General features: G+C 56.1%; 1 long non-coding RNA gene across 4 annotated transcripts; it reads left to right on the forward strand.

Moving 5' to 3' along the window:
* Positions 1-1,600: 1,600 nt before the first annotated feature.
* LOC140642645 (uncharacterized) lies at positions 1,601-24,901 on the forward strand. Of its 4 annotated transcripts, none has more exons than XR_012039066.1 (4): positions 1,601-2,293; positions 2,923-3,116; positions 14,883-15,051; positions 24,358-24,901. It is a non-coding gene; the product is annotated as an uncharacterized lncRNA (long non-coding RNA). The 4 variants fall into 4 exon arrangements; XR_012039065.1 differs by lacking the exon at positions 24,358-24,901 and adding an exon at positions 15,172-18,421; XR_012039067.1 differs by lacking the exon at positions 24,358-24,901 and adding an exon at positions 15,175-18,421.
* The last annotated feature ends 408 nt before the right edge of the window (positions 24,902-25,309 follow it).

Raw genomic sequence — 25,309 nt, forward strand, 5'->3', positions numbered from 1 at the left:
CCCCAGCCCCAAAGGCCCCAAGCCCCCAGCTCCACGATGCACCCCTTAACCAGCCTGGCCAGAAACCATCTCAGCCTCCCATGCAGCCAGAGCACCCAGGAGTCCCCACCCAGTACCGACCACCACCTCTTGCTTCCATCCCTGGGATTGTTTGCATTGTTACCCGTTACATTCTTGCCCCTCCACCCCCCAACTCACCCACAGCCCAGCTGGAGAAAGCCCCAGATTATTTATGTGTGAGTCACTCCTCCCACTCGCCCTCCCTCGTCCCCACCTCAGGACCTTGGCCCGGCCACGTGTAGTTGTCAGGGACTTGTTCACAAATGACAGAAATCAAAAACAAAAAAAAAACAAACAAACAAAAAAAAACAAATGACAGAAATCCACCTCAAACTAGACCCTCCTGCCGGGTCTGCTGGGTGGCCACTCTGCGCCTGCTGCTGCCCCAGGGAGTAAAACCAGATCTGCTCCCTGTCCCCTGCGCAGGCTCAGACCTGACACCCCCCAGAGCAGGTGCTTCGTGTTCTGGGGCGTCCACACTGCCCCACTCGGTGGTGGCCCCTCAGAGCCATCCTGTCACCCCATTTACAAACGGGGACTGTCACAGGCTGACCCGCGTCCCCAGGATTAATGCGCTTAAGCCCTAACTCTCCTCCACCCCCGGACCTCAGAATATGAGAGTGTTTGGAGATGGGACCTTTATCGAGGTGATTAGGTCAAAACAAGGTCCTCAGGGTGGGCCTACCCCTGTCTGGCTGGGATCCTTAGCAGAGGAAGAGGTCAGGACACAGGCACACCCGGAGAGACCACCCTGTGAGGACCCAGGGAGAGGAGGGTTATCTGCCAGCTTGGGAGAGGGGCTCAGAAGGAACCGGCCCACCTTGTTCTCCCACTTCCAGCCTCCAGAACCCGGGGGAAATAAATCTGTTGTCCAAGCACCACCACCCCAACCCCCAAGTCTGTGGTGTTCAGGTTGAGCAAACTACTGCAAAGCCCAGGCTCAGAGCAGCCACCTCGCGCCCAGGGCCTCACCGCAGGTGGTTGGCGAGGCCCCTGCTAGCTCCAGGCCCTCAGCTCTAAACTGCCCCCAGGGGACATTGCCAAATTCTGAGCTGTGGTGGCAGCTCTGGGAAGGTGGCCCGGAGTCCCCTCTCAACCCCGGGGCCAGCTGGGCCCCCAGCACCGGTCTCCTGGCCTTACAGCCCCAGCGAGCATCCAGGCGGCAGGATGACTGGACTCAAGTGAACCCCTGGGTGACAAGCAAAAGCAGGGGATGTTGGCAGCCAAACCAAGGCATGCAGAAAGCAGGAGGGGGGGCGGGGAGGCGGGGAGGCCCCCCGGGGAACTTGCCTCACACCCCGTTGTGGTTGTGCCCGTCCCCCCACTCCCCGGAGCTCTGCACCGCTAGCACACCCTCCCCGAATCCCTCCACCCTCAGAACTTCTCCCGCGCTTCCCTTTGTGCCATGCTCTGACCGTGCCTGGCAGCACTCTCTGGGGGGGCTGGCTGCACCCCGCTCCCACCGGCCCTCACACCTGGGGCCCACCAGTGGGGCCTGGAGTCCTCACTTCATTTCTTTTTTTAACAGATTTTATTTATGTATTAGAGACAGAGAAAGCAAAGCAGGAGGAACGGCCTAGGGAGCGGGAGAAGCAGGCTCCTCGCTGAGCAGGGAGCCCGACGCGGGGGTCGATCCCAGGCCCCCGGGACCATGACCTGAGCCACCCAGGCGTCCCTGGAATCCGTACTCCAGAGCCGCCTCACCCCACCCCTACCTCCACACCAGGGCAGGTGGGACCCATACAGACCCTGCCAGGCCCACCTGCCCCCCAGCCACCCCGGCTTCTCTGACTGAAAGTCCTAGCACCCACTAGGCCACTCATGGGCACACGGCCCCCTGCTGCCCCTTCTGATTGCGTGCTGCCACCCAGGTCTGCACAGCTCCACCCTCGAGGCCTTTTTGGGCACTTGCTCAAGTGCTACTTCCTCTCTGAGATCCACCCTGACCTCCTCTCCTGCTTGCACTTTGCTCACAGCACTAAGCACTTCATCGTACACAGGGATGAGAGGAAGAGCGGACCCCCTAGACGCCCAGGCCCCGATTGCCAGAGCCAGTGGCCTTATTGCCTTACCTGCAGAAGGGACTTGGTGGATGTGAGTGAGCGAAGGACGTGGGGTTGGAGAGATGACCCCAGATTACCCACACGGGTCCAGCGTCATCGCAGACGTCCTGGTGCAATCACAGGAGGGGCCCGGAGACCTGGAGGTGCGACGACAGAGCCCAGAGCCGTAGGTGAGAGAGGCAGGGAGAGAGATGCAGAGGGCCCAGCCACCGAGGGACGCGTCTGCTCAGCCGGCCAGGGGCCTTGGCTGCCCCATCCCAGCGCCAAGACCGGGGCATGGCCCTCGCCTCTGAGGCTGTCTCCCGGGTCAGCCTGAGCTCTGTGTGCTCTGCGTGAGGACGGGGACCACAGCTGACCCCGTCCAGCCCCCCAGCCTAGGGCCTGGCCTGCAGCAGGGCCCTACCACTGCCCTCTGCAAGCCTGGGAACGGGATCGCTGGTTCTTCTCCAGCCGTCTTACCTCTCATACTCCCACAGACGTGCTCCTTTCAGGCACACCCATGTTCCAGTGCCCTCTGATTCAGGAAGCCTTCCCTGACTGCTCCTACAGGGCCACTCTGTCCATCCTGGACTCTTCTAGAAGAGCCAGCCTGCCCAGAGGTCCCTAACAGCCAGAGCCTACTGCCATAGGGGCTTCCTCATTCACCCCAGCTCTGGGCCAGAGCTCCTTGGTGTTCCCTTCCTCCTGGCCACCCTCCCCCAGGTGCCCCTTGGACACCAGCCTCAGAGCTGCTGCCCCCACGGACTCTAAGCATGGACACTCCCCCCAACATCTCTCTTGGGACCCGCTCTCCTCCCAGCTGCTGATTCTGAGCTATGGCCCCAGCCCCCGAGACCGTGAGAGCCCTGCCCACGGAAGGTCGGGACCACCGTGCACATGCCCTCGGCTCCGCGTCCTTGGACCCACCACCGGGCCCTCTGAGCCTGTTTCCTTGTCTGTGATATGAAGAAGTAAAACGCCCTCCACGAAGCTGTGGTCTCTACCACTGAAGAGGTAAGAGGCAGCCTGTAGGGGAGGCTGTGGGTGGGGGAGGCCTCAGAGGAAAGGTCTGGAACAGGATGTGCAGGGCCTGCCTGGCCATCCAGGGGCCCGAGGTTCCCCTGGTTCTGTATGTCCTGTGGGAATCGACACACGTTTAGACCTGAGTACGTGGGAGCGCCTTACACATAGTAGGTGCTCAGCCAATGTTGCGTGGAGGAGTGGTCAGAAGACACCCAGAAGCTTTTTTTTTTTTTAAGATTTTATTTATTTACTCATGAGAGACCCGGAGAGAGGCAGAGACACAGGCAGAGGGAGAAGCAGGCTCCCTGCGGGGAGCCCAATGCGGGAGGGGGGGTCTGGATCCCCAAGGTCACGCCCTGAGGCAGACACTCCAGCTCCACCGCTGAGCCACCCAGGCTTCCCCGCCCTTTATTTGCACACTCCTTTGACTTTAAAATGCTCTTGGGTCAGAGGCACCATCAGCTCAATAACAGCTTTTCAGGAAGAAATGGACCGCCCGCCGTGGGCCCAGCGCTGCTCTGAGAGGAGCTGCCTCAGGGGCTCAGAAGGGGGAGAAGGAGCAGCTCTGGGCGGGATTAGCACACAGATCAATGCAAGGTGTGAAGGGCTGGTCCCGGCCGGTGGCCCTGGGAGTCTGCCTTCTCTGCCGAGTGGGGGCCCTGCCGGAACCGTGGCTCCTTGGCGGGGCTGGGCCAGGCTCCGGAGGCCGCAGAGTGCAGACCCCCAGCCCGCCCGCCTGGGACCGGGCCTGCCGCCAAACTCCGGGTTCTGGCTGCTGAGGCCAACGGAGCGTGCCACCTCGTGGCAGCAGGCGGCAGTGCAGGGGCCGGCGCCACGTTCCCGGGGGGGCCTCCCTGGGGGTCCCCCCAACCTCCTGTCCAGGATCTCCCCCCGCAGCAGCCCTGCCTTCTGCCTCCTTGTGGCAGGAAGCTGTGTCAGCTAACCTGGACTGTCTTACCTGCTGTGTGACCCTGGCAAGACCCTCCCAGCTGTGCGCCTCAGTTTCCTACTTTGCAGAGTGGTGACTAAGCCTCCTTCCTTCTCACCCCTCACCTACTCCGCAACCATGCAGAGGCCGACATTTGTCCGACCTGGCCCTCGTAGACCTTCTTACAGGGAGGAAGATCCGTCCCTGGGGTGCCAGCCCAAGTGGTCAGTGGGGCTAGGAGCACAGAGGCAGGACCTGCCACAGCCTGGGGGCTGGGGGCTTCCTGGAGGAGGTGGTTTCAGGCCAAGGTGGACATCTGAGGGAAGGCAGGCCAGAGGGAGGAGGTGGTGGAGGGGTGACAGCCCTCTCTGTCCTTGGGCCTACGGAGCTGAGCAGGCATGGTGGGGGGTTGCTGGGGGCTTGTGAACCGAGGTGACCAGCACAGGGGAGCCCCGAGGGATTGTGAGGGTAGGCTGGTCGAGGGCCGCAGTCGGACCCTACTGGAGGTTGTTCTAAGAACAAGAGAGTAAGGTAGAGAGTGATGATCCTACGGACCAGCTCTGTCCCATGGAACTTTCTAGAATGACGGAATTACTCTGTATCTGCACAGTCCAGTGGAGTCGCCACACAAGGTCATGGAGCCCTTGAAATGTGGCTACAGGCCTACGCCGTGGGACCTCGCTGCGCAGAATATGAAAGTGCGTCAGAAAGACGTGCCCGCAAAGCCGGTGAGCACCGGGGCCTGCTGCTTCCAATCAAGGCCGGGAGATTAAGAAAATGATAGATGTCACAAAACAATGATGTAATTCCAGGAATGAAGACAAAATTGACAGGGACCCACGAAGGAATCAACATAACCTTTAAATCACAAAGAAATAGAGAGAAGGAAGGGATTAGAGGAAAGAGAGCCTGGAAGGCCGGCAGGAAAGATCTAGCATTGGACTGATGGCATTCCCCTGATGAGAAAGCCAGATCAGTGGGCCAGAGCAAACCCCAAAACCATAATTCAAGAAGGCATTCCTGAAATTTAAATTGAAAATTAAAAATAAACGGGCCTGGAATGACGAACTCTGAGATGGCCGCAAGTACAGCCACTGCATTTTAAAGAAAAAGAAAAGGAAATCCTCTGGACACCCGGATGAGAAAGTTACAAGGAAGCACGAGCAGATGGTGGGTGACTGCTGACGGCATGCATCGTGCAGAGGGCGGATTCCCAGACCCGAGGAACAACACGGGAGCCTAGGTCCAGCCCAAACGGCCTTCGGGGTCAATGCAGAGAAACTGCTCTTGGTGGCGGGTTGTTGTTCCGACGAGACTCGAGGGACGCGACCTGCTAGTGAAATAGCGCCGGAAAGTGGAAATGGAGAGACAGCAGGATAAGGGTTGATGAGCAGCACTGAGCGTGGTTTATCTTCAGAATTAAATAACCGGGGTGGCTCCTGGGGAGGAATGGAGAGGGGGTAGGAAAGGTCAGCTTGCTGCTCACCTTGCAGGTGTTAACTAGACATAAATATGTGATTTTGAATCAGATTATGGAGAAAAGGAAGAAAGAGAAGGAATCGAAGGTCAGCAGCTAATTTCATTATATTGTCTTGCTGGGGAACCAACAGACAATTGAAGAGGAAGGAAGAGAGGGAGGGAGAGAGGGGAGGCAGATGGGAGAGGGTGGTGGGACGTAGGGGTCAGGCCGCTGTCCCCCTCAAAGTGTTCCCTGGTCCTGGAGATGGCGGACCCCATCCCGCTCACACAGGGTCAAGTGCATGCCCTCTCCTCCAGCTCCCTGGCACGGGGCCCCGGCAGGGGTTGGGGGGGTCTTAGATCAGGGCCTTTGGGGTGCGGGAAATGCCAGGCGCTGGGGGCTCAAGGGGTGCCCGGCCCACTCGCCCCCTGCTAGAGGCCCCGGGGCTCTGAGTACCGGTGGGGAATGAATGGGTGCCCAGGCCCGGAAGGAGGGCAGGACCGCTTCCTGGTGCAGGAAGGTCTGTCCAGACTGAGACTTTTGATTTCTTTCTTTTTTTTTTTTTTAACTTTTTTCAGAAGAGTTAGATTTACAGAAAAATTGCAACAATTCTTCAGAGTTGTCTCGTCCCCCACACCCAGTGCCCCCAGATGTCATCCTATGGGGCCACTGCATCTCTGACAATGAGCGAATCGGTGTCAATACACCGTTGTCAACCAAAGTCTGTGCTGGGTTCAGACTGACTTTATTTCCACCTCATACACATCTGTGCTCTGAGACCCCACCTAGGACACTATGTTACAGTCATTGGTCGTGTGTCCCTGGGCTCCTCTGTGCTGTGATGGTGTCTCATTCGTTCCTCGTTGTCACCGATCTTGATGGTTCAAGGAGGACTGGGCATTTTTGTAGATGTCCCTTGACTGGGATTTTCCTGGTGTTTCTCTCGGGATTGGACTGGGGTCATGGGTTTGGGGAGGAAGGCCTCAGAAGCCCAGGGCCCCTCATCCCATCCCTTTGGGCAAGAGCTGTCAACCTGATGGGTCCCCATGATGTTGACCTCAATCACCTGGCTGAGGGTGCCTTTTTCAGGCTTCTCCAACATCATTTTCCTACTTTCTCTCATTCTGTACCCTTCGGGAGGATGTTGTAACAGTGACATTTGTCCATTCAGATTTTTCTTTTCTTTTCTTTTTAAATATTTTATTTATTCATGAGAGACACAGAAAGAGGCAGAGTCACAGGAAGAGGGAGAAGCAGGCTCCCTACAGGGACCCCGATGCAGGACTCTATCCCAAGACCCCAGGGTCACACCCTGAGCTGAAGGCGGATGCTCAACCGCTGAGCCACCCAGAAGCCCTGAATTTCTTCCCTTTTAGAGGCCGAATCATATTTCATTGTGTGGATGGACCGCATTTCGTTTACCCGTTGACGGACACTTGGGTTGTGTCCACCTTTCAGCTATTGTGAATAACGCTGCTCACGATGTACGAATATGGGCTTACGAATCTCTCTCTCTCTCTCTCTCTCTTGCTCACTCGCTCTCAAAAAAATAAAAATAAAATAATAGCCATCCTAATAAGTGTGAAGTCGTATGACTTTCCAAATTTCTTAAATTGATCATTTTTGAGTAGGTGATATGAACCGAATTTTGGGTACCCCCCATTCATATTGAGCCCCTCATGGGATTAGTGCCCTATAAGACGAGACAGAGACAGAGAGAGAGAGATCTTTCCGCCGCTGGATAGTAAGCACCGAGGAAGGGCCACATGAGGACACAGTGTGAAGGCGGCCGTCCACACCCAACGAGAGAGCCCTCACCAGGAAATGAATCCACAGCACCCTGGTCTCACACTTCCAGCCTCCAGAACCGTGTGAAACAATGTCTGGTGTTTGAGACCCCCCGGCTCCCACCCCCACCCAGACTGTGGCATTTCTGAAGGCGGCCAGGCTGACTGAGACAGTAGGTAATACAATCAGATCGTTCAATATTCAAAAGGCACAAAAGGCATCCATGGAGGGCACCTCACTCCCAGCCCCAGCCATTCCTGTGGGGAGGGAACATTTGAACCGAGACCCCGGAATGAGACAATCAGTGAGAAAAGTGTTCCAGGCAGAAAGAAGAGCCCATGCAAAGGCCCTGAGGTGGGAAAGACATTCAAGGAACTGAAAGGCAGCACAGCGACTGGAGGGGGGGGGACCAGGGTGAGCCCAAGTGGCCTGATGGGGACAGAGCCCTGCGGGGGCTTTGGAGGCCGACTGGGGTCTGATTCCCGCTCCAGGGGACGGGACACCAGGGCGCGGGACCTTTCTCTCTCTTTGTGCCCCCTTCCTCCTCTGTGAAATCAGGAGAGCGCTTGCGCCTACCTCATGGGGTAGCAAGTGCACTGGCTTCTCTAAAGCCCTCAGAACAGTACCTGGCGGGGTGAGCACCGACCCCTGAGGGCTCCGGTCAGCCCCAAGCACCTGGATGGGCCTGGACGCAGGGCTGACGAGAGGCCTGTCCTGTGCCTCCCTCGCCGGCTGGGGGAACCTTCTCTGGCAGCCCCCGCAGACCTCCTGGATGGGCAACCCTAGCCCAGAGGATGTGGGACGCAGGCGGGCAGCACGGCGGCCAGTGTGGTCACCCCAACATAAGCAGCTCGGTCAGGGCGCAGAGCCCCGCCCCCAAATCCTGGCTCAGCAGCCGCATGTCCCAGCTGGCTTTCCCAGCAAAGGAAGCAGTGGGCCGTCCACACCTAGGCCAGCACAAGCTACTGCATCCGCCGAGGCCAGGGCTCCGGGCAGCTCTGAGCAGCCGAGGCCCCCACCCGGACTGGGCTTCTGGGGGACAGGAGGAGGGGCAGGAGGCTGCGGGCAGGTGGCGGGGAGAGCACTGGAGATGCCCCAAGTTGAGGAGGGCAGGGTTGCATTTTACAGAGACCGTTCTGGCTGTTGGAGAAGGATAGATCTGGAGGGACCAGGCCAGGGTTGGGGACAGGGGACTGATTAGAGAGTTCTGGTGTTGTCCACGGGGCAGACAGTGGCCCAGACCGAGGCTCAACTTTGGGGATGGAGAGAACAGGAAAGGCCCGTGGTGCAGGCCTGGAGGCGGGGTCCCCATGGGTCTGCGGGAGACAGGGGGTGGCTGGGAGGGCAGGAGCCTGCACCACCCATGGGGCCAGGTCCAACTTCCTGCCAGCCCCCCGCCATGCAGCTGTCACCAGGACCCCAGCCGCCAGGGTCATCCTCCTGAAGGGCCAAGCCCATCCTGGTCACGTCCGTCCCTGGCTGGAAAGCCTCCACGGCCTTGGAGAGGCCATCAAAGCTAATCCACCTCAACTGGGGTCCCGTGTGAGAGGAACTCTGGGGATAGGGCAACGCCTCCCGCGGGGGGCTGTGTGATGGGACTTCATTCCCCACCTGGGTAACCCCCGGCCTCGGTGGGTATGGGAAGTGAGCTCATGCAGAGGGGGAGTGTGTGGGGAGCTGTGGCCTCAGAGGGTCCGGATGTGACAGCAAGAAGGGTCTGGGAGGGACAGGCCTGTCACTGTGTTCATTTCAATCTCACGGACCTGGTTGGGGGGCTGGGATCTTCCCATCACCCAGAGGGGAGCCGGGGCCCCCAGAGGTGAAGCTATGTGCCCGGGCCACAGCTGCTGGCACAACCTGGGCCCTTGGGTGGCTGCCCCATTCCCCAGGCCTGCCAACAGCTCCCAGGCCCCTCCGAGTCCCCGAAAGCCCCCCACAGCCCCCTAAATTCACAAAGATTTCCCAAGGTCTCGCAAGACGTCCCAGATCTTGCAAGGCCCCAGAAATTCCCAAGACCCCTGAGGTCTCCCAAGACCCCCGTGACCCCTCCAAGGCCCCTGAAGACCCATCACAGCCCTCCAAGGCTTCTCAATGCTTCCAGTCCATTCAGAACCCCCCAACTCCCCCCCCAACCTCAGCCCCTGAGGACCTGGGGGTTTCCTAAAGTCTTCCAAGACCCCAAGGCCCCCCCAAAATCCCCCAGACCCCAGATCCCCAAGGTCTCCCAAAGTGCCCTAGGCCCTCCCAACTCCCCCCGTACCTTCCCCCAGTCCTCAGGCCTCCCTCTGCATCTTCAGCCCTCCAGGAGATTCCCTCCACATTCCTTCTCCCTGGGATGTCCCGCTGGGGTTCCAGGGGGTGAATCCAAGTGGTCAGCTGCCATCACTCTGCTGTCTGTGGGTGGGCCTGGGTCCTGTGACCACAAGGCACTGTCACGTGGTGTCAGACGGGGCTGCCCGCTGCTCTGCTGCCAGCGAGGCTGGAGGAGGTCTCCCTCAGGGTCTTGAGCCACCTGCTGCCCTGGACTCCCACTCGGGCACTAGGGCTCCCCTAAACAGGAGAACAGTGCTGGGTGGGGTGCAGAGGGCTGAGGGTGGGGACTGAAGCCCTGAACAGGACTCCAGGTCCCCCTGGAGCCCCGCCCCCCAGCCTGCCCTGCCCATCAGCAGGGGAGCCAGCACCCCCAGCCACACAGCCCTCCCCTCCCAGGGTCTCCCTCTGACCTCACAGTACTGGGGCACAGCTCTGCGTCCTCTCCACCCTCCTGGTCTGGAGGCTGGGGGCTCTGCCCAAACTGCCTCTCTCCAGCTCCTGTCCCTGAACCCACCCGCCAGCTCTCCCCGAAACACACCCACAAGCCCCTCAGCTTCCCACTCTTGCCCACGGGCTGTCACCAAGAGGAGGGAGGAGGGGCCCAGACGGGCCCCACCTCTGTGGGGTAAGAGCTTGCCTGCGGCCTCCAAAGCAGCCTGGGGAACCAGGGACCTCTGAGGTCTGAAGCCCCGGCCTCCTGTCTGTAGGAGGGAAGGGCCAGACGAGGAGGCAGGAGGGTTGGGTCATCGGCTGCCACACATCTGGCGAGTCCCCTCGCCTTGCTGGTCCCCGGTGGCCTCACTGCACCCCTGGGCCCCAGGGCAAGGACAAGCAGTGGTGGGGGTGCTAAGAGCACGGACCCTGAGAGGGGCCACCTGGGCTAGAGCCCTGTGATTCTGGACAAGTTCCCAGCCTGCTGGAGCCCGAGCGTCCTCGCCTGTGAAGCGGGGCTCAGCCTCGGGACAAGTCTCAGGAGTTAGTGTTGACAAGGATTTAAAACATGCCTGGATGAGGATCCCTGGGTGGCTCAGCGGTTTAGTGCCTGCCTTCGGCACAGGGCCTGATCCTGGGGTCCTGGGATCGAGTCCCACGTCGGGCTCCCTGCATGGAGCCTGCTTCTCCCTCTGCCCCCCCATGAATAAATAAATAAATAATATATATATTTAAAAATATTTTATTTATTTATTCATGAGAGACACAGAGAGAGAGAGAGAGGCAGAGACACAGGCGCCGAGAGAGGCAGAGATGTCGGAACCATGCTGGCTGCTGTGTCTGCTGGGACCAAGGGTCTGAAGTGACTTCACCACACGGCTTGGTGGGCACTGAAACCCGCTCGGGTGACCCGCACGCTGCACCTGCCTGGCACTTCCCCGGGGTGGGGGGCGTCCATGGCACTGGCCAAGCTGGGGTCTGGGGTCTGGAGTCTGGTGGGGGGGACAGGGGTGGGTTGACGGCTTCCCCACTCCGCCCCACTCCCATACCGTGGCTGACTCCTGAGGTTGGGGCTCCGCACATCACCCGTGAGGTGAGACCCCTGGAGGCCCGGCCTACCCCCCGCCCCCCACGTGGGGCTTCTGTAGCGTCATCCCCTCCATAGGCACCAGCCCTCACCAAGGCCTGAGGCCACACTAAGGTGCTGCTGAGCGCCAGGCTGGGGCCTGGGGCCTGCCTGGGCAGGGATTCGGCCCAGTGAGCTACACCGACTCCCGGGAAGCCCGCCAACACCCACGCCAGCCTGCCTGGGCACACCCCTCCGCTGCCGGCTCTCTCTGATGCCGCCCTCAAGGCCTGGGGCAGCTGTCACCTCCTCTGGGCCGGGCCGGGGGTCTCCATGGGGTCCTCAGCCTTGGGGCTTCCTGATGAAGCAGGCAGTTGTGTGTGACAGAAAAACCCATGCAGACCAGCTTAAGCAGTAAAGGAAATGTGTTATTCGTGCCTGTGTTGCAGAGCCCAGGGTGTCCTTCAGGCACAGCTGGATCCAGGGCTCAAAGGGCTCAGTTTCTTTTGTGTTGTCCCCATCTTATGGCTGTCCCAGGCCAACATTCTCCCCTGTCAGTGGCCCCAGGTTTCCTCTGCCCAGATGTTCTAACAAAAGTTTCAGATCCAGGCCTCCTCAGTTGTGGGACAGGTGGCCAGGGTCATACGTACACCCCTGAAGTGTGAAGGGCTGGGTCAGCTCTACCTGGACCACTGACCTGGGGTCAGTGGGGAGTGGAGAAGGGGCGCAGTTAGCAGTCAAAGGAGGGATGGAGCAGGCCAAGCACCTACACAGCCATCCCCCTTGTTGCAGCGGGCTCCCCAGGGGACATCCTGCTGTTGGGCAGGAAGAGGGTCTGAGACCTCTGTCTCCCCCGTGCCATCGCCCCACATGAGGCCACCAACCGGGTAAGGGCTCTAGCACACTGGCTTTGGGTGAGGTCCTCAGGGCCACCGCACACGTTTGCTCTGCCTGGGACAGCCTGCGACCTCTCCCTCCTCCAGTGAGCACCCCCACCCCGCAGATCAGGAGCTCGGGCACCTACTTATAGACTCTCCCTCTCTCTTCCGGGCCTCCTTACCCCTCTTCCGTGCCTTCTGTCTCCTTGTCTCTCTGTGCTGCCTCCTGGAAATCTCCTCCAGACCTACGCTCCCCTTCCCTGATTCTCTCTTCAGCTGTTTACTGCATGGAGGTTAGAGTTTCAAAGAATATATTTTCATTGGTAATAGTGATTTTTGTGTTTTTCTCCAAATGTGCCTGGTCTTTCCAATTTTTAGACATATATTATTCCCTTTTTTTAAGATTTTTTTTATTTATTCATTTGAGACATACACAGAGAGGGAGAGAGAGAGCACAAGCAGGGGGAGAGGCAGAGGCAGAGCGAGAAGCAGGCTCCCAGGACCCCGAGATCAGGACCTGAGCTGAAGCCAGACGCTCAACCATCTGAGCCATCCAGGTACCCCTGTTCCCCCACCCCTTTTTTTAAATCATCTTCTTTATATCATTTTTTATGGCTTCCTCTATTTCAGACACTCAAACATTTGAAGTTCTGAGCATCTAAATCTTTGTCATGATGGTTTGTTTCCTTGGGTTTTGTCATCTTTTTATTGTGAGTTTATGTTGGATGCTGCTTTATCTGTAGGAATCCTGAAGGCCTAAACTGGGATGCTTTCCTCCAGAAAGCTTCTGTTTGCTTCTGTAAATCACAAGGGGGGACTTTTTTTTTTTTTTAAGATTTATTTATTTATTTTGTGAGAGGGAAGGGAGGGGCAGTGGGAGAGGGAGAGAGAATCTCAAGCAGACTCCCCACTGGATGCACAGCCTGATGCAGGGATGCAGGGATGCGGGACTCTATCTCGGGACCCAGAGCAGAAACCAGGAGCTGGACGCTTAACCAGCTGAGCCACCCAGGTGCCCTGGGTCTGTCTCAGTTTAGTTTCTTTCTTTCTTTCTTTCTTCCTTTCTTTCTTTCTTTCTTTTTTTCTTTCTTTCTTTCTTTCTTTCTTTTTCTTTCTTTCTTTCTTTTCTTTTCTTTCTTTCTTTCTTTTCTTTCTTTCTTCTTTCTTTTCTTTCTTTCTTTCTTTCTTTCTTTCTTTCTTTCTTTCTTTCCCTTTCTTTCTTTCTTTCTTTCCCTTTCTTTCTTTCTCTTTTCTTTCTTTCTTTCTTTCTTTCTTTCTTTCTTTCTTTCTTTCTTTCTTTCTTTCTTTTCTTTCTTTCTTTCTTTCTTTCTTTCTTTCTTTCTTTCTTTCTTTCTTTCTTTCTTTCTTTCTTTCTTTCTTTCCCTTTCTTTCTTTCTTTCTTTCTTTCTTTCTTTCTTTCTTTCTTTCTTTCTCTTTCTTTCTTTCTTTCTTTCTTTTTCTTTCTTTCTTTCTTTCTTTCTTTCTTTCTTTCTTTCTTTCTTTCTTTCTTTCTTTCTTTCTTTTCTTTCATTCTTTCTTTCAGATTTTACCTATTTATTCATGAGAGAGAGAAAGGCAGAGACACAGGCAGAGGGAGAAGCAGGCTCCCTGTGGGGAGCCCGATGCCGGACTCGGTCCCTGAGCCGAAGGCAGATGCTCAACCCCTGAGCCACCTAGAGGTCCCTCAATTTAATTTCTTACTCAGGATTTCCTTGTCCAGGGGGATAGAGTACATGTAATTTCAGGACTGCATGGGAGCAGACCTGTGATTGCAAATTCTCAATTTGTATCTTTTTAACTTAAAATGGAGTAGAGTTGACATATAATGTTCTATTAGTTTCGAGTGCACAAAATAGCAATTCAACAGTTCTATACTCACCACAGAAGTGTAGTCACCACCTGTCACCATAAACAGTTATTACAATATATTTTTTAAAGACTTCATTTATTTATTCATGAGAGACACAGAGAGAGGCAGAGACCCAGGCAGAGGGAGAAGCAGGCTTCCTGCAGGGAGCCCGATGTGGGACTCGATCCCGGGACCCTGGGGTCAGGCCCTGAGCCACAAGCAGACGCTCAATCGCTGAGCCACCCAGGCGTCCCCGGTTATTACAATATTACTGACTGTATTCCCCACACTGTACTTCTTGTCCCCGGGACTTATTTATTTTATTCTTGGAACTTTGTACCTCTTAATCACTTTCACCCATTTTGCGCCTCCCTCCAGCCCCCCTCCTCTCTGGCAACCACCCGTTTGATCTCTGCAGCTACGATTCTGCTTCTGCTTTTTAAAATCGGTTGGCTCATTTGTTTTGTTTTTAAGGTTCCACATAAAAGTGAAATTATGTGGCATTTGTCTTTCTCTGACTTCATTTAACGTAATATCTTCGAGGTCCATCCATTTGCTGGAAAGGACAAGATCTCATTGTTTCTATGGCTGAGTGATACCCCATTGTGTACGAACACACCACATCTTCTTTATCCATCTGTCCATTCATCTCCCTTGGGGGGCCACCATATCTTCTTGGATATTGTAAATAATAGACACAGGGGTGCAGAGACCTTTCTGGATGAGTGTTTTCATTTTCTTTGGGTGCATACCCAGCCGTGGATTTACTAGATCATATGGCATCTCTACTTTTATTGTTTCGAGGACCCTCCATACTGTTTGCCACAGTGGCTGCGCCAGTTTGCATTCCCACCCATGGTGCACGGGGGTTGCCTTCTCTCCACATCCTCACCAACACTTGCTATTGCTTGTTTTTTTAATCTTAGCCACCCTGACAGGTGTGAGGGGACATCTCATGTGGTTTTGGTTTGCACTTCCCTGATGATGAGGGATGTTGAACATTTCTTCATGCGTCTGTGAGCCATCTGGGTGTCTTCTTTGCAGAAACGTTTGCTCAGATCCTCTGCGATGGTTGTGAATTCTCAAGGGAAATGATCATTGTCATTAAATATCTTCTGTCTGGAGCCCTGAACCAGACGCCTGGATTTCCCAGCAACCGGAGCTAAACCGGACCAGAGAGGCTCCAGCCTGGTTCATGCAGAACCTGCGGCAGGTGAGCCATGGGTAGAGATCTCACCACGCTGGCCGTTTGCAAAGCTCTCAGAGGGGTCCTGGGCTCCGGGGTGACAGGGAGAGACAGGCTTCGAGCCAGTTCCCACTGTGCGTCCCTCAGCAGGCTGCCCGGGCTCTGTGAGCCCCTTCCATGTGGGTGAAGCTCCCCAGCAGGGGTATCAGCAAGGCAGTGGAGCTGAGCGGTGGTGAGTTCTCAGCCGGAGCTGGCAAAGGCCAAATCAAACACCCTCGCGGTGGAAGAGACAGAGATGGAGTTCTTCCCTGGGTGCGCAGCCGGAGAGCCACAGGACTGGAACCCGGGCCCAGGCTGCCCCGCCAGGTCCAGTCCTCTACCTGCCACCACCCAGCTGGCCTCCCCGGGGAGCTCTGTTGCACAGTGGGCTGCTGAGCAACGTGCCTGTCAAAGGAGTGACTCTCAAATGCTGTAATTTCTGTTTATGGAAAGACGAGAGAGCAGAAGTCTTCCGGGAATGGATGCCTGGGGCAGGTCACCTCCTCCCTGCTCCAAGGAAACCCCTGGTGGGGCTTTGGGATGCCCTCACCTCTCACAGGCCTCCTGTGTGGATGTGAGCAGACATCCTTTCAGCCTGGCTCTGCTGTCTGCACCTGCGCTTTCTGGGCACCACCTCTAGTGCATCTGGGCTAGTCCACCGATCTCCTTCCCAACCCTCGCTACTCTCCCAACCACCCCTGACCTGTCCATGTCCCTCTACAGCTCTACATCCCCAGCGCCCGTAGCATAAAGGCTAGACTCCTTAAGCAGCACCTGCCTGCCTCTGGCCTCATCCCCAACCTCTGCTCCCCACGTCTCACCCTCAGTAGTGCTGACCTGCTTATACTCTCTACCCACCCTGACACACACACACACACACACACACACACACACACACACACACCGTGTTCTGTTGCCTCCAGCTAGAATTCCACATTCCCGTCTAGCTGGTGAACTCCTAGTCATGCTTCAAGGCCTGACTATCCCAGAAAGCTTTCTCAGACACCTTTCTCCCTCACAAGGGGGAGACAACACTTTCTCTCTGGATGACTGTGTCCCGCGGTTTTATCCCACAGTATTTTGACTAGCATGTGTCCAGTAGGCTGAACTCAGCAAGGGCATTGGATGGGCCCCACGTCTAGGACGGAGCTGGTTGCCAGGAGGTGCTCAGAGTGAGTGTGGCCCAGGTGAAATGTAGCACCCTCCCATCTGTACACGTGTGGTGAGGGTTTGGGGGTCACAGTGGCATCCCTCAGAGGCCAGCCTTGGGAACGCTCCGGCCTCTGCTCTAGAACAAAGGCCTCCTTTTTCTCCCAGGAGCACACTGGTCAGGAGTGACTGCTGATGAACGGAGGCTTCGGGCTTCTGCGGATAGCACTGCCCCGTTCTTTGGCCGCATGAGTGGGGCTTCCCCGCAGAGGCCCCTAGCTCAGCCCCTGCATGGCAGCCGAAGAAGTGTCCCCCCTGCGGATGACCACTTGCTGATCTCCCAGGCCCAGGACTGTGTTGTTGTTTGCAGCCGAGGAATTAAGGTTGCAGGTGGAACTGGGACTGCCAACCCACTGACCTTGAAATGGGGAGATCACCCTCCATCCTCTGGGTGGGTCCAGTCTAACCAGATCCTGAACCGTGGAGGGCAGGAGAGTGGCTTCAGGGCGCTGCGACCTGAGAAAGGCCGCTGCTGGCTGAGGCCCTGGGGGCAGGTGGTCTCATGAAGTCAGGAAAGACAAGAAAACAGGTTCCCCCCGGGAGCCCCCAAGAACGATGTGGTGCTGCTGACGATTCGATTTAACCCTCAGGAGAGTCCGTGTGTTGCTCTGAGCTGCGGAGTCTGGGGGTGTTGCTTTGTCAGCCACAGGCATCAGGTACAGACCGAGGCCTAGAGAAAAGGGAGGCGGCCAAGCCCACCGCCTGTGGCACTGCCAGGCCTCTGACTCCCTGCCCGGGGCTCCTGGCCCTGCCCGCCCGCCTCCTCGGGCCACAGGACAGAAGCCCCAGGAAACACCCGCCGTCCGTTGGGCCCAGGGCGAGGGGGGACAGAGCACACCATGGCCACTTTTTGAGGGCGCCAGCAAATGCGCAAATCTGGTGCACAGAGAAGCACATGGGCCTCGAATCCTGCAAAGCAGCCCATTAACCGGTTTTGACAAAAGTTGGAACTTGCAGGAGCCGAGGGCTCGTCCTCCTGTCCGCCCCCGCCCCCCGCCCCCGTCCGCTTGGGGGCAGGCGGCGGCGGGCCGCGGATGTGACTGGATCTGCCATCCTTAGTCCTTAGCTTCCTGGCGCCCTGGGCACCTCCCGGGTGCACCTCCTGTGTCCAGAGCCAAGCCCGGTGGCTCCTGCCTGTTCCTGGTGTCCTCACCCATCCTCTTCCTTTTGATCAGGGCAGGGGCCACGCTCCCTGACGAGCTGCAGGTCTCAGCACGCACACCGAGTTCCAGTAATGCGTGACTCATTGCCCCTGCCCCTCAGTGGGCCCTCCCCTGCCGGCAGGGCTGCTGGGCCCCGGGCCTGGCCTGCCGCCTGGGTGGGACCCAGGACACGGGCTGTGTCCCTACCTCCCCCGGGTGACTCCAGGAGCCTCCAGGGACTCAAGCCAGCTCTTTCCCTGGGGATCTCAGTGACCTCTGTATGAAAAGAGTTTCCCTTGGGGTGGAAACATGAGGGGATGCCTTTCCTCCTTGGTTGGTCTGGGCACCAGGAGCCCATTGGCATTGGTGGCTCCCCAGGGCCCAGAGGGGTCTTAGACTACCCCCCCCAGCCACCCGCAGTTGCCAGATGGCCAAAGTTCCCATGCTTCTTGGAATTTGGGGTTCCCTCGGAGTCTGGATGACCCACCCCCAGGCTCTGGGGGATGGACAGAGGTGGCCGGTTCCTTCAGACTCAGGGTCCTGGGCAAGCACCCTAGGCTGGCCGGCTCCACCTCCCCTGTCCTCTGAGCAGCTAGTTGTCCTTCCCTGCTCCTCTGGGTGACCAGAGCCAGGAGGCCTGTGTAGTGTTTCCAACACGTGCCCATGGCAGGCGGCTGGACTCTGGTGTTGAGTGCTGAGGAGCTGGGGCAAGCAGTCATTGCCTCATGACGATGGCAAAAATAGCAGTGATCTTTCAGGCACGGCTCACAGGAGCCAATCCTTCCCGGGTGTAGCGTCCTTCCCTGCAGCATGCTTTTCTCTCTCAGATGAGGACACCAAGGTCCCTCCTGGGAAGGGGACAAATGCAGGGGAGGAGGGACAGCTTGGCTCCTAGGCTTTGCCACCCTGGTGTGGAAGGAGCCTGCTTCTCCCTCTGCCTGTGTCTCTGCCTCTCTCTCTGCGTCTCTCATGAATAAATAAATAAAATCTTAAAAAAAATTTTTTTAAAGAAGCTATAATTAGGCTTTAGGAACTTTCCTTACTTTGTCTGGGTCTCCTCCATTCCCGTGGAGTCACTAATGAAATCATGCCTGCCCACGGTCACGACGTGCTCATCTCCCCTGCACCCTGAGAATGTCCCACAAGCTGAGCAAGAGAAACAAAGGAGAGGTGCCTCCCAGGTCACCCTCTTCCCTCTGAGAAGACCACGGGCAGGTGGGAACTTCCCAAGGTGGACATGGGGGCCTCTCCATCTCTGCCTCCCCATACCCCCGGGGGCGCTTCTCACTAAAAATTCAGTCTGCCCCTTGAAGGCTTTTCTGTAGACAAAACTGCTCCAAGGAAGAAGGCCCCGGCATGTGCTCCCACATGGAGTCAGAGGAAGGAGCCCGTGTGCAGGTGGGTAAGAGCCAGAGGGGTCCCGTCGCTTGGGCCCCGTCGCTAGGGAGGGCCCTGGTGGCTCTGTTTCCCCCAACCCCACTTTTACTCCAAAGGCAAGTCCTGCTGACTCCCCTCCAAACCCCAGCAGTCCCATCAGGGGGGCTGGACCCTGGACCGTGGCCGTGATCTTCCAAATCTACCTCCCATCAGCCAGAGTGATGGTTTGAAGGCTCAGGCCTGCATCCCTGTGTCTCCTGCGCTCAGCTGTCTCAGGTCTTCCCATCAGGCGCACAAAAAGAACCAAAGTCCTGGCTGCGGTCGGTGTGACCCCCCGCCCCTCACTGTCCTCCACGCACAGTGGCCTCCGACACCCCCAGCACACCCACATCTGCCTCAGGCCCTTTGCACTTGTTATCTTTCCTACGCCTACTGTGCCTCTCCTAGATGGTCCTCGGGCCCCTTCGTCACCTGGAAAGGCCTTTCCAGATCACCTCGCCTCAAAGAGCCCTCCCACTGCTCTGTCCCCATTGCTCTACTCCATTTTCTTCTCCTGGCATGGAACGTGTCCTGTGTTTACTGTCGGTATTGTCCCACACAGATGGCCTCTCCACGAGGCCTGTTGTGTTAGCCATGCCATTGAACGGACAGCGAACAGGGAATAGGAAGGAGGGAATAAATGCATGTGTGCACGCAGAAGGGAAGGAGCAGTGTACTGGTTCCCTGGAGTACCCCCTGCCTCGTGACTGCTGGTGGGGGGGAGGATCTTCCCACAGGGAAGGTGCTGGAGGTTACGGTGGACAAGCAGAGGCCACTGGCTTCTCACTCTGCCAATTCCACCTGGGACAGAAGTGCCCCTCCCTGTACCTAGCAGGGACCGAGGAAAGTCCCCCAGGAAAGTCCCCTGTAAGCCATTAATGACAATGTGCTTGGGTCACAATGTCCAAACATAAAAATAATGATTTTGGGGCGCCTGGCTGGCTGTCGATTAAGCATCTGCCTTCGGCTCAGGTCATGATCCCAGGATCTTGGGATCCAGTCCCGTGTCCTGCTCCCTGCTCAGCGGGGAGCCTGCTCTCCCCCTTTCTCTGTGCATGCACACTCTCTCTCAAATAAATAAATCTTTTATTTGTTTGTTTTTTTATTTTTTTTAAATGATTTTATTTATTTATTCATGAGAGATACACAGAGAGAGAGAGAGGCAGAGACACAGGCAGAGGGAGAAGCAGGCTCGATGCCCAGGGACTCGATCCCAGACTCCAGGATCACGCCCTGGGCCGAAGGCAGGCACTAGACCACTGAGCCACCCAGGGATCCCCATTTGGTTTTTTTTTGTTGTTTTTTTTTTTAGTTTTTATTTATTTATGATAGTCACAGAGAGAGAGAGAGGCAAAGACACAGGCAGAGGGAGAAGCAGGCTCCATGCACCGGGAGCCCGACGTGGGATTCGATCCCGGGTCTCCAGGATCGCGCCCTGGGCCAAAGGCAGGCGCTAAACCGCTGCGCCACCCAGGGATCCCTATTTGTTTGTTTTTTAAAAAAGGTTTTATTTATTCATGAGAGACACACAAAAAGAGAGAGAGAGAGAGAGGCAGAGACAGAGGCAGAGGGAGAAGCAGGCTCCCTGCAGGGAGCCCGCCCAATGTGGGACTCAATCCCAGGACCCTGGGGTCACAACCTGAGCCGAAGGCAGATGCTCAACACTAAGCCACCTGGGGGCACAAATAAAATCTTAAAAAAAATTTTTTCAAAACAGATTTTGTATGCAATTTTTAAAATTTATTTTATTAAGAAATTATTTTATTATTTTTTAAAGATTTTATTCATTTATTCATGAGAGACACAGAGAGGGAGAGGCAAAGACACAGGCAGAGGGAGAAGCAGGCTCCCTGCAAGGAGCCCGACGTGGGACCTGATCCTGGGACTCTAGGAGCACCCCCTGGGCTGAAGGCAGGCACTAAACCACTAAGCCACCCAGGGATCCCCTGTATGCAAATTTTTTAGGGGTTTTTGCGTGTAATTTTTTTGTTTTTTGCCTTTTCGTCCTCCACTTAAAAGGAAGGGAGGTCATTCAAAATAGTCAAAAGGCGGAAACAACCCACATACTCACCAGGTGATGGATGGATACGCAAACGTGGTATATTGGCCCAATGGAATATCCGGCAGCCATGACAAGAAACAAAGTCCTGATTTGTGGGGGAATCCTTGAAAACAGGATGCTCAGTGAAAGGAGCCAGTCCCAGCAGGCCACAGGTTGTAGGATCCCATTTACAGGAGATGTCCACAGAGGCAGAGAGAAGATGGGTGGCTACGGGCAGGGGGAGTGTGCAGGTTGGGGGAGACCGCTAATGGCATCAGCTTCTTTACAGGGCAATGACAACGTTCTGGAATTGGATCATTGTGATGGTTCCACAACATTGCAAATACGCTACAGAACACGGAGTTGTAGGCCTTTAAAAGGGTGACTTTTATCCTGTGTAAAATAGAATCTTAAAAAAAAGAAAAAAAAAAGAAGGGGCCAGCCTGGGTGGCTCAGTAGTTTAGGGCCACCTTCAGCTCAGGGCGTGATCCTGGAGACCCGGGATCGAGTCCCATGTCGGGCTCCCTGCATGGAGCCTGCTTCTCCCTCTGCCTGTGTCTCTGCCTCTCTCTCTCTGTGTCTCTCATGAATAAATAAATAAAATCTATAAAAAAAAAAAAAAAGAAGGGAGCTATGCTGAGGGGAAAAATAATCACGAGAGATGACATGCTTCCCCACCTTGGCTTCAAGATGTTGGTGTGTGTGACGGGAGCAGGAAATGACAGGAGCAGGTGCCTCCACCCTCCACTACCCAGCAGGCCGGCCAAGTGCTGAGTCCTCAGGGTGGCACCTGTGTCCCCCCTGCCCAAGCCGAAGCAGGCTCTCCTGGGTTCCATCCCTGCTTATGGAGGCCTTCCTTGGTTCTGGGGAGCCCCCCACGGCCTGCTCCCCTCCCCTGCAGGGGCTCGGGTACTGGACTGGGCCCTTCCTGGTCTGCCAGCACAGGTCATTCTTCAGGGGTTGGTGACCAGACCCGAGGTGTTTGAGTTCCAGCACCTGCCTCACCACCCCCCACCCCTGCCATGTGCCATGTACTCTGAGCCTCACTGTACCATGTGTCCAGCAGAAGGAGAGGGGCCCCCCCTAACCTGTGGAGAGGCCCAGGAGCCCCCGGCTGTGGTCAGGAGGCTGTGTGGCCCAGGCCGGACTCTGGGCTGTCAGGGGTAAACTCTCAGGGCTGCAGCAGCTGTGTCCGCATGGGCCTGCACTTGGGCCTCTTGCCATCTGGCCATCTGCTCCCTGATGGCGCCCTGGGGGGGCCCTGTGCAGGTAGGGAGGCGGTCACCCTGTCTTCAGTGGGGCAGCAACCGTGCTCGGCCACTAGAGGCCAGTACAGCCTGAGCGGACGCAGGTGGGCCTGCCAAGACCTGCTCAGTGTGCAGGAGGACATGGGTGGGGCCCCAGGCTCCCTGGAGTTGCCCTGGCAGCTGGGGACACAAGACCTGTGCCCGCAGTGCTTCCAGTCAGTCTGCAGAGTGGGACTTCCAGAGTCTTCCAGAACCTTCCTGCAGCCGAGGCGGGCCTGGTGCAGATGGGTCAGGTGCTGGCCTCTCAGGGAGTAACCTGAGGGAGTCAGGCTTCCAGGAGGACCTTCACCCAGGGGCCCCAAACCCTAGTCCAAAGGCCTGGGAGCCTGAAAGAGATTGCAGCATTTCTTTCTTTCTTTCTTTTTTTTTTTTTTAAGGGTAAGGCAAGAGATACTTTTTTTTTTTTTTAAGTTTCATTTATTTATTTCAGAGAGAGAGAACGAGCAGAGGGAGAGGGAGAAGCAGACTCCCTGCTGAGCAGGGAGCCTGACGTGGGACTGGATCCCAGGACCCTGAGATCATGACCTGAGCAGAAGGCAGACGCTTCACCAACTGAGCCCCCAGGTGCCCCAGGGTCTCCTCTGTGTCCCATGTTTTGACTTTTGGGATTTCTCACCCGTCAAACCCCACCAGACACGAGGGAAGAGGAGCTCAACCAACTCTGTTTGCAAGAGGTTTTTCCCTCTGAATTCCAAAAAGACAGCAAAGCGGGGTCCCAGCCCAGACTTGCTTTTCGGCTTCCACCACTGGGGCGTCTTCTTTTACCTCCTCACCATTGGAAGATTGGCTCTGGGATTCTGTGTCTGTGTGTGTAAGGAACAGATTCCAGAATTCACGTGGGTTCTGGTTTGAGCCCCTAGCAAAGAGTATTTCGAGAGGCTTTTCAGAATATGTACAACATTAGAGATTCACAGCTTCTTTTTAATTAATTAATTAATTTTACTGTATTGTATTTTTAATTTAAATTCAATTTGCCACCATGTAGTATAACACCCAGTGCTCATCCCATCAAGTGCCCCCTCCTCAGTGACCATCACCCAGTCACCCCATCCCTTCACACAGATTCACAGTTTCTGCCTTAAAATTTTTTTGTTTTATTTATTTTTTAATTTATTATTATTATTTTTTAAAAGACTTTATTTATTTATTCATGATAGACAGAGAGAGAAAGAGAGAGGCAGAGACACAGGCAGAGGGAGAAGCAGGCTCCACGCAGGGAGCCCGATGCGGAACTCGATCCCGGGACTCCAGGATCACGCCCTGGGCCAAAGGCAGGCTCTGAACCACCCAGGGATCCCCAAATTTTCTGTTTTAAAGCCCTCACTTGGGCAACCCAGGAGGCTCAGCAGTTTAGCGCCGCGTTCAGCCCAGGGCATGATCTTGGAGTCCCGGGACCGAGTCCCACGTCGGGCTCCCTGCATGGAGCCGCTTTTCCCTCTGCCTGTCTCTGTCTCTCTCTGTCTCTCTCTCTCTCCTCTCTGTGTCTTTCATGAATAAATAAATAAAATCTTTTAAAAATATATAAAGCTCTCACTTTGCGTGAAGCATCTCAGGGGCGTGTGCAAAATAAAAATGTCAATGACATTCCCTGCGCCCCTGAGCCTGTGAAGGGGCAGGAGCTCCAGAATAAAAAGCATTAGACAAGCAGCCTCTCCCGGCACAGGCATCACTGCGGACCTCCAAGTCCTTGTGCCCTCGTGTGACCCTCCTCTCCCCACTGAAGGGCCTCAGAGTCAGCGAGTGGCCTGTCGGTCCTCAGAGATGGTGGGTACCTGGGGGAAGGGAGGAGAGGCTGCTGCCTGGAGCCACCCCCAGGGGCAAGGGCAATGAGCCAGACACAGCCCCACAGATGGTGCTGTAAAGACAGGCCACCAGGCATGCGACCTCAGGTCACTTTCTGTGAACACACTGGGTGGACTGGATCTGGGCCCTAGCACAGACCCCTCTTCTCCCCCCGGGAAACTGGATGGAAGTCACAGCCTCTGCTTTCCCATGAGCAGGGGCATGGGCACGAAGCCTTCAGCCATGACCACCGAGGCCGTGAGGAGACAGCATGACCTGGTGCTCAGTGACAATGACATGGCAGCAGGAGAGGTTAGCCCCTAGGAGAGCTGCACCCATGCCAGGCCTGTGCCAGCCTCCTCACACAGTCTTTTTTTTTTTTTCTTTCTTTTTTTAGGAATCTCCATACCCAACATGGGGGCTTGAACTCGTAACCCTGAGATCAAGAGTGGCACGGTCCGTGGACTGAGCTGGTCAGGGACCCCTCTGCAGCCTCAATAATCCTCCAACAAAGCAAGGAATCTAGACTCCTCTTGTCTCCAGCATCTCCTCCAGACTCAGGCCCTGGAGAAGGTCACACAGTGACTTAGTGGCAGAAACATCACTCCTCCAAGATGCCAGCCCTTTGGGATGCGTGCTGTTCCGCTCAAGTAGCTGGAGTCCTTGCGTCATATCACCGGCTGTAGCCCATTTTTACCCCCATCCCTGTTCTTCCACATTGTGGACATAGTACGCATGCATATGGGAAGGTGTGGAAAGCACGTGTGCAGAGTTCGACGCATGATCCTAAAGCCTACGCCCAGCACCCCTCCTGTGGAGGAGTGGACATGTCCTGCTCCCCAGGGCCCCTCCTGACCTGGTTCAAGCCATCCCCTTGCCGTCCCTGAATCTTTCCCCTGTTGGTGTACATTCCTAAACACGCAGTTTGTCCCTGCTCCTGACCCGCGTGTGACTGGAACCGTGGTGTCTCTCGGCCTTTCCCGGGACACCACGTTAGCAAGATCTGTCCCGTGTGTTCCATTGTCCTTCCCGGTCCCTGGGACCAGGAAGTGGCGCCCAGCAGTCCTTGCGGTTACCTTGCAGCCCACAGGTGTCTTATTCCAGGAAGGCATGCCCACACCCAAACTCGTTCACTGTATCTGAATTTTCAAAAACCAGCAAGCACAGTGCAACAGAACCTTTTGTTTATATAAACCCAACCCAACCTACCTAAAGTCCTATTGAGAGACGTGTACTGTGGGGTTCTCTCCAGCCTGAGATCCCCCGGTCCCCCCTCACCCTGGCCTGGAGCTTTCCACTGCAAAGCTCTAGGCTCCCCGTCTTCCCTGCCCTCCCGCCCTAAAACTCCT

The sequence above is a fragment of the Canis lupus genome, chromosome 11, assembly GCF_048164855.1.
Source record: "Canis lupus baileyi chromosome 11, mCanLup2.hap1, whole genome shotgun sequence".
Lineage (NCBI taxonomy): Eukaryota > Metazoa > Chordata > Mammalia > Carnivora > Canidae > Canis > Canis lupus.